Source organism: Schistocerca piceifrons, chromosome 5, assembly GCF_021461385.2.
Source record: "Schistocerca piceifrons isolate TAMUIC-IGC-003096 chromosome 5, iqSchPice1.1, whole genome shotgun sequence".
Lineage (NCBI taxonomy): Eukaryota > Metazoa > Arthropoda > Insecta > Orthoptera > Acrididae > Schistocerca > Schistocerca piceifrons.
The window spans coordinates 517,301,819-517,313,979 of NC_060142.1; positions in this window are offsets into that span (position 1 = coordinate 517,301,819).

Genomic DNA, 12,161 nt, shown 5'->3' on the forward strand with positions numbered 1-12,161 from the left:
ATCACACCAGTCTTTGGTCTGAAGAGCACAACAACAACAACAATAGACTGCAGTCGTGTTGAGGTTGCTCAAACATTAGTCCGCCTAGAACTTCGCCATGTACAGCGAGTACTGAAGCATACGAGCCATAGGAAAAAATTAGTACATAATTTGTATAGTATAACATAATCAGTTCTAAAGAGAATTGTTTCGATTCGTTTCGGTGTCGCAATACGGAATGTACGATTCAGCCATCTGTGTACTGCGAATGCGCTTCTGCGTGTGCGCTACATTCCCATACATAGCCCTTGTGCGCATCCTACTGCGGGCCTTGTGTGGTGTGCCAGAGCTGTAACATTCTTGGCAGCAGTGGGACTAGTACACAGCAGCCGAAATAACCGACTCGGTGCTTGCATACCGCAAAGCGAATTGGAGTAGGAGAGCTGCTGAATGATTGTATGTGGAACGTTTTCCAAACAGACGTATCCTGCGCTGTTCCATATTTTCGACCATCGATGGACGACTCAGAGAAGTCGCAAAGTTGCACGCAGGTATTTTCTGCTCAAAAATGGTTCAAATGGCTCTGAGCACTATGAGACTTAACAGCTATGGTCATCAGTCCCCTAGAACTTAGAACTACTTAAACCTAACTAACCTAAGGACAGCACACAACACCCAGCCATCACGAGGCAGAGAAAATCCCTGACCCCGCCGGGAATCGAACCCGGAAACCCGGGCGTGGGAAGCGAGAACGCTACCGCACGACCACGAGATGCGGGCGTATTTTCTGCCTGAGGTGTATCCTTTGTACAGTAAGTACTTTGTGCTTGGTACACCACAATACTTACCCGAGCTTATTGTTTGTCCTCTGGTAAGTTTAGGAACGTGATGCGGATCGCGTCTTCGCTCGGACTGAACACTAGGTGGACGTGCTGACCACGTTCGAAGAGGACCCAGCCACCAGCACTCGGCAGGTGGTACGGGCGCTGCACACTGGTGTAAGTGCCGTGTGGCGTGTTGTCTATGAACATTGGCTCCATCCATACCATTTGCAGAAACTCCAGGCGATACAGTAGGAGCCCTACCCATGATAGGTACAGTTTATGCAGTGGTATTTAGAACAATGCATACTCCAGCTACAATTCCCGAACTTTGTGCTATTCACGGACGAGCGCACATTTACTTGAGAGACCGCACTGAACTTGCAGAACATGCATGTTTTGGGTGGACAAAAACTCTTGAGCGCAGGTGACTCAAAATCATCAACACAGGGTCGATATTAACATCTAGGCCGGTATAATCGGTAACCAAGTCACTGGGCCATATCTAGTGCCAAACAGACTGGCAGGGCCGATCTACCACACATTTACTGCAGATTTTTTGCCTACGCTCTTGGATGTAGTGCCGCTAAATCTTCGGATGGGCATGTAGCTTCAACACGACGGAGCTCTGGCACACTTTGACAATGACGTGCGGAATCACCTCAAGGTCACATTGGACTGATAGGCGTTGACCAGTTCCATGGCCAGCACGATCGCCACGTCTGACACATCTCGACTCTTTTCTTTGGAGTAGTATGAAAAGAATGGTGTATGGCATACTTGTAACGTCAGCACAGGACCTTGTTGCTCGTGTCCACAGAGCGACTGAAATACTTGACAGCCGCACTTATTGTTTCATGTGCGTGAGGCTCAGCACCACCGATGAAGGCTTTGCACTGACGTAAGAGGTTCGCCGTTCGAAGCCCGTTTGTAAGGCACGATGTGCTACTCATGTTGGGTTTATTGACGTAATGTTGAATACACACTCTTCTCAGACTTCGCGCTCTAAAGCGCCCAGGCTGTGTGTTTCCAGATGTGGGTTCCTTCTTGAACATCGATCAGTGTGCCTTCCGATATTACATAGTAAGCGTTGTCGGTGTATCTTTTGGGACACCCTACGTGTGTAAGGTGGGACACACTTTCAGTGCGGATGCACACCAAGCCCGATCTCTGTCGGAAATAATAAATGGCGAGTGAGGCTTTCACGAGCAGGCGAGGCTGCAGTAGTAGTGTGCAACAGGCTGGTAATTTGGGAAGGATGATCAGATGGCCGAGGCGGTTAAGGCAACCGCTTGCATCAAGCGGGAGATCCGAGTTCGATACTAATTTTCACCTGTTGCCACTGATACTTTTCAGTGCCAATAAGCGGCTACTGTCATTGGCAACCTTTGAATTCCTGATATTAGTACTGTAACCTATTCAAAATAACGGTGTCATACAATAAAGTAAACTTTCACTCCGTCTCTTGTTCTTTCACCTGCCTTAGTTTTACATAGTGTACGAGTATTTGTCCTTCTCTTTGAGAATAACTTTCTATTTCCACCAGATTTATGGTTTCCTTAAGATTTACTTCCCCATGCTTCGCCAAACGATGCTTGTGCTCTGTCTATAATAACCAAGCCGTTGGCACGACGTTAATCTCTAACTTTCCTTCCTTTCCCATTTATTTTCATGTTTCATCTTGTCTCACCTGTATATTCTGCCGCCCTTCACACCTGCTGAAGCCCCAGCATACTTCCCAAGTCCTACGTTCCATCAGTGATATCTCTTCTTCTTACGGAGTTCATCCTTGACTTTTCATATTTGTATGGCTCCCTTTCATAATCGTTCCCTTTATGTAATAAGTTTTTAATTATTTGATTTTTAGCTTTTTCTTTCTTCTGAAAATCTCTTGTGTGTGATATTTTAAACAACACTGCTCCAATAACGCTTTTTGCAAGCACATCTGACCCATAGTAGACATATAGCCGCACCAGACTGATAATGAATTACGAAAGCATATATGAGTATATTTCATTTGACGAATACTGAATAACTAAGTGCAACAGAACTGATTTGCTATTATGTAAGCAAAAACACAAACTACATTACGATTCTGAATGCACAAAAGCAGCCTATGGCATCTGTTCAATTGTTCCGTATCTAACCACAGCTAACACACACTAGCAGTCCTGTAAAGTTAGCAAACAAATTGGTAGCTACGTATAATCGTTTCTGCAGCCTGCTGCCCAGTGGAACATGAAGCCAAAAGAAAAGCGATGCTGCCCTGTGCTTTGTAGCAAGTGATCATGCGATCAACTAGCTTGGTCGTGATGAAGTGTCTTCTAAAATCTTGCATCTCTTGGTGCATATCTTCTCTTGTTCATACTCCAGTAAAAATCATAGCTTAATCGTCAAACATGAAGTTAGTTTCAACCAAAACGTAGTTTTGCGTGTAGATCACACATTATGAGCAAGTGCGGAACAGTTCGTCTTCAATACAGATTGGAAAGCTCCAAGGGGAAAAAATGCATTACTCGCACGCAACAAATTTACACTCGAATTATTTTGAGATAACTGGACATACTTTAATCACATCTCGTACATAGAAGATTGCGAAAGAAAGTATTCAGGAACAAATAAAATCTATATAACTAAATTCGCAAAGCCTTGTGTCGCTTGGATCACGCACTAAAAAAACGTAGATTCAATAAAAGAAGTCAAATGATACAGAATATACAAAACAACTGTACGGCTATGCACACACACACACACACACACACACACACACACACACACACACACACACACACACACACGTATTCGCCACGATGGCTTTGGTTTCCCATAATTGTAAACATAAAAACACCTCGAATCAGGCTTAAGTAACTATAAATCCCTAGGCACTGTGAGAGACTACCCCTTTTTTTGTAAAAAGCGCAGCGGTTATGGCTTCACTAATCACTAATTGGTAGATTTGACAACAAAAACGTTTCAGCTGTAAGTACTTTATTTACAAGCACGACCGGTTTCACGGCATTTTAGCTGCATCACCAGGTGTAATGAAACAAAGATGTCTTCTGACAATGAGATGGCCCAGTGTTCATAACAGTTTTTGACTAATTAGCGGACATCAATAATAAATTAGCATAAAATGGCGTAAAACACTCCCTTGATACCCTGAGTACCAATATTTGGTGGGCTAACTGATCCCCACGTACCGAAAAAGTGGTAAAAAACCGACCGTATTTGTTCGTCTACGGGATTACGAAAAATTAAGCTGCACAGTTCCCTCATTTACCACCGCAAGCGCGCGCATTGGTTGAGTGCTAACAGTAACCTACGGCGGACGAAGCAGGGGGGCAGGGGGGGGGGGGGGGAAGGCAACAGATTAACACTGGCAAAGAGGGTATTCTCGATATTACTCGTATCAAATATAGCCTTGATTTGAGGAAGAAACTTCTGAGAATGTACATGTGGATCATAGCATTGAATGGTAGTGAACCTTGAACAGTGTGAAGACCGGAACAGAGGAGAATCGAAGTGTCTGAGGTGTGGTGCAACAGAAGAATGCTGAAAACCTGGTAGTCTCATAGAGTGAGGTCATCGGTCCCCAGACTTAGACACTACTTAAAGTAACCTAAACTAACCTATGCTAAGAACAACACACACACACACACACATATACACATAATGGTGATGATTAGTACAACACAACACCCAGTCTCTGAGCAGAGAAAATCTTCGACCGAGTCGGAACTCGAACCGGGGCCCTTAGGATTGACATTCTGTCGCGCTGACCACTCAGCTACCTTAAGACATTAGGGAATAATATCCCTGGTACGAAATGGGCCTGTGGAGGACAAAAACGTCATGGGAAGACAGAGATTGGAATACGCAGGGTGCAAGTGTTACTCTAACTAAATCTGTTGTATTACGTTGCCTTAGGTGCTAAACATCACATCAGATGGGCCCCTATTATGGAAGCCCTAACTGAGTATATATTGATGAACTGTGTTTTAATAAATTATTTTTATTATTGCTGATGTGTCATTTAGTGATATTGTTTTAGAGACATACCCTGTGAAGAGCTACAACCACAGTGCAAGAAGGTTTCTTCCACTTAATTATAGGTGCCTGTGGCGGAGTGTTCACTTCTGCTACATTTGTTTGGTCCCTAGCTCTGAATCAAAGTAACCAACGACGGAGTACAAGTTCATTTTGTACTCTAATTCTCATGCCAAGTGAATAGCTCCTAACAAGCTTTATTGGAGTCCTGATTCAATAACAGGGACAGAAAAGGTTTAATCAATGTATGAAAGACGAATGTAGCAAAGACCTGTTGTGTATTTCAGAAATATGAATGAATGAAGCTCCGTACTCCGATTGTCTGTACGAGTCTGCGCAAAGAAACAGCCGGGAAACCTGAAAGCGCTAGAGAGTGGGTGCGCATCAAAAGAGAAGCATTTCTATACTGTGCGAGATCTGTATGTAAACAGGCACAAAATCCAATATCCGCGGCTGACGGCTTCTCGCTCCGCTCATATCGACTTGCTTCAGTCCCACGGTATTTGATGTTTTCATTTCTGTTCCACGAGGCAGTGGCGCGAGGGGTTTTCGCTCATGCCGGGAAATGGGTTTTTGGGAGACTCCGTGTGTGGCTGCTGGTACGCCAACCCCTGTGCCGGCTCACGGGCAAATGCCATTGACGTTTCACTTGCTGTGTGCAGAATGCGGTAAATAAGGAAAGATCTAATTTGTACAGGCGATCAGGTGAAAGTGAAACCACATCAGCGTGATTATAACTGTAGGGAAACAGTTTAGCGGCTGTAACAGACAGTTCCGTAGCCCTTAACCTTTTGTCTTTTGGCTATCATACTTCCGAGTTGTCTGATGCTACTCGCCACGTCTTTCTCTTCTGTGCCAATTTCTTCATTTGAGAATAGCATTTACACTCAACCCAGTCACCATATTTTTTTTGGATGCATCCCAATCCTTAGCTTTTAACTTCTAACACCGTGGAAGATATTCCCTTACATCTTAATGCACGCCATATTATCCTGTCCCTACGTAGAATAGGCATTTCCCACATATTCATTTTCTCGCTGATTCTACGGCTGACCGACCTCATTTCCTACCATTTCATGCCACCTGATTTACAGCGTTCTTGTATAACATCACTAACGGAAATGCTAAATGACCGGAGTGAAGTTTGTGTAAGATGTGGTACGAAAATACTGAAAGGCTTGGTTATACACCTAAAGGAAAACATAGCAAAGTATACGTTAGGACCTTAAACCATAGAACAGGTGAAATCATTCGAGTAGAACTTTTTCCATTTCATTCCGGAGTTGGTAAAGCAACCAGTATGTATGACACAAACAAACGAACAGTCTTGGTTGAAGTGTTAAAATCTTTTATTACTTCCCAATGACGCATTTCATTTTACTTAGGCATCTTTGAATTGGTTTAGGAAAGAAATACAAAATTCGATAATAATGGTGGGACACCATTTACTGAGATTGGAAAGTATAAAAGAACTTACTGATATTTCTTAGCATTGGGTACATGAGCTACCGCGCATAAAAGTATCTCAGGAGGTAAATGCCTTTGTCAAAGCTTTAAAATCATTGCCCGGTGTCCCATAAAACGGAATAAAATTGAAGTTGACCGAAAGCAGTTAAAGAAAGAAAAGAAACGTGTAATCTGTTTTGTCCCTAACTCGACAACCCATATTAGAAATAAGAAAGAAGTACCAGATTACCTCATTCCCGGTATGTGGCTCATTCCAATGCAAACAAAATGGGATCAGGCCTACTGTAAGTCTTTACATTAATTACATGCCGGAGGTGTTTCCTGATTACTTACATTACAATGGACATAAGACATACAAGGCCCCTAAGATTAGTACACGCAGCTCTCGGCAGATGGCTCTTGCTGGCTGTGAGCTACGATAGTGTTCAATTGCAAAATATTGTCACAATAAAAAACCATGACAGCTGTTAAAGATAACTGGTGTTCTAAAAATTGCTGATAAAATGTTACATTAATAGCGACAATAATCAGGGTGAATAAAAATTAGGAACAAAAGTACATATAAATACATAGCTATTATGGGAAAACATAAAACTACATAGGGGACCTCTGAATACCAATTTTGAGTGTCCCATGTAGTATTAAAGCCAACAGCATTGTGCATAGACGAATCTCCCTAAAACCAGAATCCGCGCCCTTCCAATTCCTCTGACACACGAAGTCGTGCCACGTTAGCTACGTGCTAATACTGATAGTCTCAATGCTATGTCCGGATGCCAAGCGAGTGCGGCGTCTAAGTCGTAAAATACACTTCAATGCAAATAAAGCCTGCTATATAATGTATAGTCACATCAACGTTAAAAACTGACACTGTTAACTGTATGGCACCCTATATACACTACTGGCCATTAAAATTGCTACAAGAAGAAATGCAGGTGATAAACGGGTATGCATTGGACAAATATAATATACTAAAACTGACATGTGATTACATTTTCACGCAGTTTAGGTGCATAGATCCTGAGAAATCAGTACCCAGAACGACCATCTCTGGCAATAATAACGGCCTTGATACGCCTGCGCATTGAGTCAAACAATGCTTGGGTAGCGTGTACAGGTACAGCTGCCCATGCAGCTTCAACACGATACCACAGTTCATCAAGAGTAGCGACTGGCGTATTATGATGAGCCAGTTGCTCGGCCGCCATTGACCAGACTTTTTCAGTTGGTGAGAGATGGAGAATGTGCTGGCCAGGGCAGCAGTCGAACATTTTCTGTATCCAGAAAGGCCCGTACAGGACCTGCAACATGCGGTCGTGCATTATCCTGCTGAAATGTACGGTTTCGCAGAGATCTAATGAATGGTAGAGACACGGGTCGTAACACATCTGAAATGTAACGTCCACTGGTCAAAGTGCCGTCAGTGCGAAAAGAGGTGACCAAGACGTGTAACCAATGGCACCCCATACCATCACGCCGGGCGATACGCCAGTATGGCGATGACGAATACACGCTTCAAAATGCTTCAAATGGCTCTGAGCACTATGGGATTTAACTTCTGAGGTCATCATTCACTAGAACTTAGAACTATTTAAACCTAACTAACCTAAGGACATCACACACATCAATGCCCGAAGCAGGATTCGAACCTGTGACCGTAGCGGTGGCGCGGTTCCAGACTGTAGCGCCTAGAACCTCTCGGCCACATCCACCGGCGAATACACGCTTCCAATGTGCGTTCACCGCGATGTCGGCAAACACGAATGCGACCATCATGTAGCTGTAAACAGAATCTGGATTCTTCAGAAGATATGACGTTTTGCCATCCGTGCTCCCAGGTTCGTCGTTGAGTACACCTTCGCAGGCGCTCCTGTCTGTGATGCAGCGTCAAAGGTAACCGCAGCCATGGTCTCAGAGCTAATAGTCCATGCTGCTGCAAACGTCGTCCAACTGCTCGTGCAGATAGTTGTTGTCTTGCAAATGTCCCAACCTGTTGACTCAGGGATCTAGACGTGGCTCCATGATCCGTTACAGCCTTGCAGATGAGATGCCTGTCATCTCGACTGCCAGTGAGACGAGGCCGTTGGGATCCAGCACGGCGTTCCATATTACCCTCCTGAACCCACCAATTCTACTAACAGTCATTGGATCTCGACCAACGCGAGAAGCAGTGTCGCAATACAATAAACCGCAGTCGCGATAGGCTACAATCCGACCTTTATCAAAGTCGGAAACGTGATGGTACGCATTTCTTCTCCTTTCACGAGGCATCACAACAACGTTTCACCAGGCAACGCTGGTCAACTGCTGTTTGTGTATGAGAAATCGGTTGGAAACTTTCCTCATGTTAGCATGTTGTAGGTGTCGCCACCGGCGCCAACCTTGTGTGAATGCTCTATAAAGCTAATCATTTGCGTATCACAGCATCTTCTTCCTGTCGGTTAAATTTCGCGTCTGTAGCACGTCGTCTTCGTGGTGTAACAATTTTAATGGCCAGTAGTGTAGAACACAGACATACCTCAGTGCAAAAGCTGATAGCAAGAATCAATCTTAGATATCCCTCTTCAAGACAATAATGCAACTTCTTACTAAACACTGAGGATTATATCAGCTCAACAGCGCCAGAAACAACTATATGTTACCGGGTGCATAGTCAGAACCAATAAAATAATTTCGTTCTCCAAACTATAATGGTCCCTCTTTTTTAAACACATAAAGTTGTATCGGCGCAAGAGTGCCAGTAGCAGCTCTGTATAACAGTTTGCATTATACGGAGCTCCCTCTGAGTTTAAAAACCAAAAATAAAAATCGGCAAACTTTAAAAATTTAAAAAGATAACCTTCTAGAAGTGTAGTAGGTGGCGCGATTCGGTAGCATCGAGGTCTTAGTTGTTAACATTAACCAGTGATCTCACACTGCCAAAATACACTCCATACCTTCCAGCCAGATAGTCGTTTAGGAGCCGCCTCTCTGTTTTCCCTATGTATTTAGCTATTTCCATTTCTTCCAGGATGTTGTGTTTTTTTTTCCTTTTTCAGCACGGTGGAGAATACTTAGATTTTGCATCGTGGGGTACGATGTTCTGTAAATTATATAATCAACAACAGCCAAATGATTAAAGAAGAAATTATTGTGTCAGCTGACGCCACATAATTGCTTTTTATTTAATAATCATATATATAAATAATGCGAAGGACTTGCTCTGGGTAGTTGCCTGGCTGGTTTTCTAGCGGACGTCTTTGTAAATCATCTCGTGCGTAAATTTTTTAGTAAGGAGTCATCAGCATGTCATAAAATCGTCTTTTATTGGCGCTATGTCGATGATATTATAGTTATGTTTAAAGGTGATGCTTCTGAGCGTATTACGCTGACGAAACCCGCGTTCACCCATGATATCATGGACCAAGATGGAGTGGTTAATTCTCTTGATCGGTGAATTCATCTAGTAGATACTAAAGTCCATACTGACACATTCAGAAAACCAGCCACAAGTGACTCGTTATTCACGTGACATCATGCCACCCCCGGAAATATCAGACCATCTCTTTTAAATCGATGGTTGCCGAGGTTCTAGAATTACCTCTTAGTAACTCGGCCATCAGCCTAGAACCTAAAAATTTCAAACGCATTGCTATTAAGAATGGCCACAGTGCTTCTATTGTAAACAAACTCTGCCAAGCAAAAATGTGTAAAGATCGCGTTAGTTCTCGTAACAGCCCGCCTGATGCCGACATCATGTATGTACGCTTGCCATTTGTAGGCAACTTCTCGAACGATGTAGATAAACTCATCGAGGAATTTACATACGAAATGAGCAGCCGACAAGCGATAAATACCTAAGTTCAGGCGTGTAGTTGCCCGATTATGACGAATGTCGTACTGCGTACGTTGATCAAACTGGTTGATCAAACTGGCAGAAGAGTGAAAGCCAGATTTCAAGAACACCTATTAAAAAAGAAAGGCCATTACGTATGTTTTTGGATAGGGTCCGTAGCTGTATACAAACAGCAAATAACACTCTTTATCTTTAGCAGATGAAAAATAAAAGCCCACTGAAGTTGCTCCAATTACAGTGAATCATGTTTGGGTTAAAAAACAAAACTGTGTTTTGCTAAAGGAGGACCCTATCAAAAACATACCTACTGTTGAAGCAAACAAGGAAGAAAAGAGCTCAACCGCAAGATGATTAAGAAAGGCCAAGTTAAACATAACTCGATCTTTGTGGACCTTTTAAAATACAGTGAACATCGCACTCCCACGATGCAGAATCTGAAGATTCTCTACTATGCCGAAAAAGGGAAAGAAATTCAACATCTTGGAGGAAATGGAATTAGCTAGGCACACAGTGAAAACAGACAGGCGGCTCCTAAACGATCAGCTGGCTAGAAGATACCGAGTGTATTCTGAGATAATGAGATCACTGGTTAATGTAAAAAGTTAAGCTATGGATGCTTTGTAATTGAAACGTGCCGCCTACTAGATTTTTTAAAAGGTTATCTTTCCCAGTTTTTAATTTTTAAAGTTTGTTGATTTTTATTTTTAATTTTTACACCCAGTGGGTGCTCTACATTACGTCTTCAACAAGAAGGCCCACTGTGGTTTGGAGAATTAGAATTTCTTAAGTTTATTGATTCTTACAGTGCACACAGAAACATATACCTGAAATGGAGCTCTTGAGTTGATGTAACTCAATGTTTTTAACAAGAAGCTTCATTATTGTCTGGAAGTGGGATTTTTAAGATTGATTCTTGCTGTCAGCTTTCGCACTAATGGATGTCTGTGTTTTATGTCGGCAGCCATATAGTGACCACTGGCAGTTTTTAATGCTGATATGAGTATATATTATACAGCATTCTTTTGTTTACATTTTCAGCACTTCACTCTAGTATATTTTACGACTTAGATGGCGCACTTGCTTGACATCCGGACATAGCGTTGATGCAGTTAGTCAGTAGTGACAGAGTGACGATCTCGTGCATCAAGGGAATAGGTAAGAGCGTAGATTGTCATTTTAGGGACATTCGTGTATGCACAATGTTGTTGTTGGCTGTAGTACCACTTGGGACACTCAAAACTGGTATTCGCAGTTCCTTCTATGTACTTTTATGTTTTCTACTTTTATGCTTTCCCATTATAGCTATGTACTTTTATGTACTTAAGTTTATAATTTTTATTCACCCTGATTATTGTGCCTATTAATGTAAGCAATTTATCAGCAATCCTTGGAACACCAGTGATGCATAATAACTGTCATGGTTTTTTGTTATAACAAATTTAGCAATTTGACACTGACACTACCGTAGCTCACAGCCTGCAGGCGCCATCTGCAGAGGGCTGCGTGTACGAGTCGTCATGGTCGTGTATGTTTTCATATCCAGTGTAATGTATGCAGACAGAATATACACTACACCTCCGGCATTAATGTAAAGATTAGTGTAGGCCTGATCCTGTTTGGTTTGCGCTAGACTCTGCCACATGCTTTAATAAAGAAATCTAATCATTCCTTCTTATTTTTAGTGTTGTAGTCAGTTTGGGGGATAAAGAGGTTAGATTTTTTTTAAATACGTTTCTGTCATCCTCTTTTTTATTCTATTTTATTGAACACCGCTCATTTTTTTAAGACTTTGACGAAGGCCGTTTACCTGCTGGGGTATTTAATGCGTGGTATCCCATGTACACATGGCTAACAAATGTACATCTACATTTATACTCCGCAAGCCAGCCAACGGTGTGTGGCGGTGTGTACCAATCGCGTATGGTTCGCGGGAAGAACGACTGCCGGAAAGACTCCGTGCGCGCTCGAATCTCTCTAATTTTACATTCGTGATCTCCACGGGAGGTATAAGT